This window comes from Aquarana catesbeiana, linkage group LG08, assembly GCF_042186555.1.
Source record: "Aquarana catesbeiana isolate 2022-GZ linkage group LG08, ASM4218655v1, whole genome shotgun sequence".
NCBI classification, from domain to species: Eukaryota; Metazoa; Chordata; class Amphibia; order Anura; family Ranidae; genus Aquarana; species Aquarana catesbeiana.
Window position 1 is genome coordinate 162,930,810 of NC_133331.1, and position 5,230 is coordinate 162,936,039.

The window sequence follows — 5,230 nt, forward strand, 5'->3', positions numbered from 1 at the left end:
TGTATCAGTTACATCATTACCTATAACCCTCAGAGGTGTTTGTTATATCATTGTGCTTATCAGATTCTCATAGACTAGCTAATTTATAGGGATAGACAAGTTAATACATGTATGCAGTAGTTATATAGGATATACTAGAGTGTATAATATTGCATCGATTACATCATTTGGCACCCCAGATGGGACTCGAACCCACAATCATTGTGTAAGCAACTGTGGTAAAAACAGGTTAGACGAGCTTCAGTGCAGACTAAATTGCAAATTAGCATATCAATGGATATTCGCCAGAAAGCATGTGGTAATCCTAAAAGCCACATAGAACCTACAGGACAGAAGTGCTCAGATACAAGGCAGCCGATAATGCCACAGTAAGTGTGGTCAGTCTTTTCTATGGATATGCAAAAGTTTAATTGTTTTGAATGATATCAGGTAAAAGTGGTAATGAATGAAGAATACTGAATGCTAGAAGAGCGAGTCGTTTTTTTTTTTCTTGAGTTGTAAGAGCTAACGATAATTGAGTTTGGTTTATTACTCAGTATAGTGTTGGAACGTTAGTACAAATAGAATTGGATATTGTGTGGATGGTATGGTTGTGAAATGGAACTTGTGTATACATGTGTTAAAAAGTATGCTTCTGCCAGTTATCATTCATGTGCAGATGAACCTCTTAAAAGCCAATGTAAGGTACTATTGTCTCAGTGTCAGCAACATAATAGCAGATTATTGGGTAAACAGCTAAAAAAGAAAGTGAAGAAAGAAAGGTTGGCAAATGAAATTTCAGTGTTGCTCAGAATTAAATTTATATCTGAGCAAATGGAGGGGAAGTGGGAAGCAGAGAGGAGACGTCTCGGGGAGGACTTGGAGGAAATCAGTGAAAACCTTCTAAAGATTGCAACAGCCTCCAGTAGTGAGATGGATGAATTGCGGGCTACAGCAGGCAATTTGTCAGAAAGAAACAGTGAGCTACAAGAACAGCTTCACAGGTGCAGCATGGACTGTGATATGAAGAGCAAACTTTTAGAGTCATTGCGAATAAAGTTGTCAGAGATGGAAGAGTTGGTAATGTCTTTAGAAAGAAAATTAGCAAATGCACACTCCCAGCTTCTTACTAAAGAGCAATGTATAGTATTGCTCAATGAGCACGAAGGAACATGCCAATTGGCCAATATCTGCACAGTCAATGAGGAGAAGGGCTATGATGAAACACAGTCTGCAATTGCACCCATAGCTTCGAAGCAGAATAACAGTTTGATTACAATCCAAGAGAGACTTACTTTGTGCCAGATTCTGGGTGAATTTAATGCCCTGGAATCACCAGTGCGTCTGTCCAATAAATTTGAGGCTCTAGTCCTTAAATTTCATTTGAGTAATGAGGATGCATGTTCTCTTCTGAAAGCATGGCTACCAGGACCTTAGGCAGGCCAGTTATCTGCACAGGTTAATGATAACTTAGCAGATGCAGAGGTGTGGAGGAAAGAGTTGCAGTATTGTGGACAGTCGTGATAATGGTATGAGTGATTTACAGCGAATGAAATTTAGGAACGTAGATGACCCAATATTGTTCTGCAGTGAGTATCTTACATTGTATACGAAAGTGTTCAACTGTCCTGACTTATTGGAGGATGATACAAGTTTCATATACTCAATGGCCAATAAGTGTTATGTAAGCTATCCCACTAGAATGGCTCTGAGGAATGCTAGATCCTACCAAAATGTTGTCAATATTCTGCAAGACTTCTGTCAAGAGTCCAGTGATAGGGAATATGGGTCAAAGGCAGGTGTATCCGTAATAAGCAGAGATACAGGAAGGCAGAGAGAGTTCAGACATTCTAAATGGAATAGACATGGACATAGATTTCGTAAAGCCAATAACATTGCTAGTATGGAGCAGGAAACCCCAGAAATACAGGTATCTGCAAAGAAAACCCGCTCCCAGGACAAGGACAGCATAGCACAAAGGCCTGATATGAAAGATAGCAGCCAGGACAGATCACACAGTTCTGAATAAGAGATAAGAAATGACAGTCCACACCCTAAAAACAGCCAGCAACAAGACTGAATGAACATTCCAATTTTTGCCCCCTGGGCTAATCTACCATTCTGGCCTGTATGTAGTTGGACGCAAATTGCATTGCCATTTTTCCTGAGTAATATGGCAAAGTTTACCAATACTGCTTGCTTAGTATAGGAAAATATGGCAATTGTTCCCTAGCATTACAATTAATGGGAAAAGGCTTGGGGGACTCAAAAAGTCAATTGTCATGATAATTGGGTGTAATCGCTGCCTTTGGGTTTCTTTTCCAGTGAACTTGGAAGAAGTAAAACTTGTTTGGATACTAATGTCTGTGTTTTGTTTCCAGGTCCTTCAAGTGAGAACAGTGGGCAAATTTAGCAAAACAGGGGTTAGGTTATTGTAAATGCATAATCGATTATCATATGGTACCATGAGCTCATTAATTAGTAATTGTTTGCAAACAATGAAAAAATAAGATAAACAATAGTCAGGCATTAATGGATTCAAGAGTTACAAATGAAGTTTTTGCTTATGGACAATTTAGGGCTAATGCTGAATCTGAGACTGTGCCTATCAACAAGACTTGTGAAACATTTTTGCCGAAATCTCTACTGATGAATAGGGATGAACCGAACACCCCCCTGTTCGGTTCGCACCAGAACATGCGAACAGGAAAAAAGTTCGTTCGAACACGCGAACACCATTAAAGTCTATGGGACACGAACATGAATAATCAAAAGTGCTAATTTTAAAGGCTAATATGCAAGTTATTGTCATAAAAAGTGTTTGGGGACCTGGGTCCTGCCCCAGGGGACATGGATCAATGCAAAAAAAAGTTTTAAAAACGGCCGTTTTTTCAGGAGCAGTGATTTTAATAATGCTTAAAGTCAAACAATAAAAGTGTAATATCCCTTTAAATTTCGTACCTGGGGGGTGTCTATAGTATGCCTGTAAAGGGGCGCATGTTTCCTGTGTTTAGAACAGTCTGACAGCAAAATGACATTTTGAAGGAAAAAACTCATTTAAAACTACCCGCGGCTATTGCATTGCCGACAATACACATAGAAGTTCATTGATAAAAACGGCATGGGAATTCCCCAAAGGGAAACCCCGAACCAAAATTAAAAAAAAAAAAATGATGTGGGGGTCACCCTAAATTCCATATCAGCCCCTTCAGGTCTGGTATGGATATTAAGGGGAACCCCGGCCAAAATTTAAAAAAAAAATGACGTGGGGTTCCCCCTAAATTCCATACCAGACCCTTCAGGTCTGGTATGGATTTTAAGGGGAACCCCGCGCCAAAAAAAAAAACGGCGTGGGGTCCCCCCAAAAATCCATACCAGACCCTTATCCGAGCACGCAACCTGGCAGGCCGCAGGAAAAGAGGGGGGGACGAGAGTGCGGCCCCCCCTCCCTCCTGAACCGTACCAGGCCACATGCCCTCAACATTGGGAGGGTGCTTTGGGGTAGCCCCCCAAAACACCTTGTCCCCATGTTGATGAGGACAAGGGCCTCATCCCCACAACCCTGGCCGGTGGTTGTGGGGGTCTGCGGGCGGGGGGCTTATCGGAATCTGGAAGCCCCCTTTAACAAGGTGACCCCCAGATCCCGGCCCCCCCCTGTGTGAAATGGTAAGGGGGTACATAAGTACCCCTACCATTTCACGAAAAAAGTGTCAAAAATGTTAAAAATGACAAGAGACAGTTTTTGACAATTCCTTTATTTAAATGCTTCTTCTTTCTTCTATCTTCCTTCATCTTCTGGTTCTTCTGGCTCTTCTGGTTCTTCCTCCGGCGTTCTCATCCAGCATCTCCTCCATGGCGTCTTCTATCTTCTTCTCCTCGGGCCGCTCCGCACCCATGGCATGGGGGGGAGGCTCCCGCTCTTCTCTTCTTCTTTTCTTCTCCTCTTCTCTTCTTCATTTTCTTCTCCGGGCCGCTCCGCAATCCATGCTGGCATGGAGGGAGGCTCCCGCTGTGTGACGGCGCTCCTCGTCTGACAGTTCTTAAATAACGGGGGGCGGGGCCTCCCGGTGACCCCGCCCCCTCTGACGCACGGTGACTTGACGGGACTTCCCTGTGACGTCACGGGGAATGCCACAGGGAAGTCCCGTCATGTCCCGTGCGTCAGAGGGGGGCGGGGTCACCGGGTGGCCCCGCCCCCCGTTATTTAAGAACTGTCAGACGAGGAGCGCCGTCACACAGCGGGAGCCTCCCTCCATGCCAGCATGGGTTGCGGAGCCGCCCGGAGAAGAAAATGAAGAAGAGAAGAAGATGAAGAAGATGAAGAGAAGAGCGGGAGCCTCCCCCCATGCCATGGGTGCGGAGCGGCCCGAGGAGAAGAAGATAGAAGACGCCGCGGAGGAGATGCTGGACGAGAACGCCGGAGGAAGAACCAGAAGAGCCAGAAGAACCAGAAGAACCAGAAGATGAAGGAAGATAGAAGAAAGAAGAAGCATTTAAATAAAGGAATTGTCAAAAACTGTCTCTTGTCATTTTTAACATTTTTGACAGTTTTTTAGTGAAATGGTAGGGGTAAGAACCCCCTTACCATTTCACACGGGGGGGGCCGGGATCTGGGGGTCCCCTTGTTAAAGGGGGCTTCCAGATTCCGATAAGCCCCCCGCCCGCAGACCCCCACAACCACCGGCCAGGGTTGTGGGGATGAGGCCCTTGTCCTCATCAACATGGGGACAAGGTGTTTTGGGGGGCTACCCCAAAGCACCCTCCCAATGTTGAGGGCATGTGGCCTGGTACGGTTCAGGAGGGGGGGGGCCGCACTCTCGTCCCCCCCTCTTTTCCTGCGGCCTGCCAGGTTGCGTGCTCGGATAAGGGTCTGGTATGGATTTTTGGGGGGACCCCACGCCATTTTTTTTTTTTTTTTGGCGCGGGGTTCCCCTTAAAATCCATACCAGACCTGAAGGGTCTGGTATGGAATTTAGGGGGAACCCCACGTCATTTTTTTTTTTTTTAATTTTGGCCGGGGTTCCCCTTAATATCCATATCAGACCTGAAGGGCCTGGTATGGAATTTAGGGGGACTCCCACGTCATTTTTTTTTTTTAATTTTGGTTCGGGGTTCCCCTTTGGGGAATTCCCATGCCGTTTTTATCAATGAACTTCTATGTGTATTGTCGGCAATGCAATAGCCGCGGGTAGTTTTAAATGAGTTTTTTCCTTCAAAATGTCATTTTGCTGTCAGACTGTTCTAAACACAG

General features: G+C 44.9%; 1 pseudogene; it reads left to right on the forward strand.

The window, feature by feature from the left end:
- The first annotated feature begins 597 nt into the window (after positions 1-597).
- LOC141105312 (posterior protein-like) lies at positions 598-2,188 on the forward strand (annotated as a pseudogene).
- Positions 2,189-5,230: the final 3,042 nt, after the last annotated feature.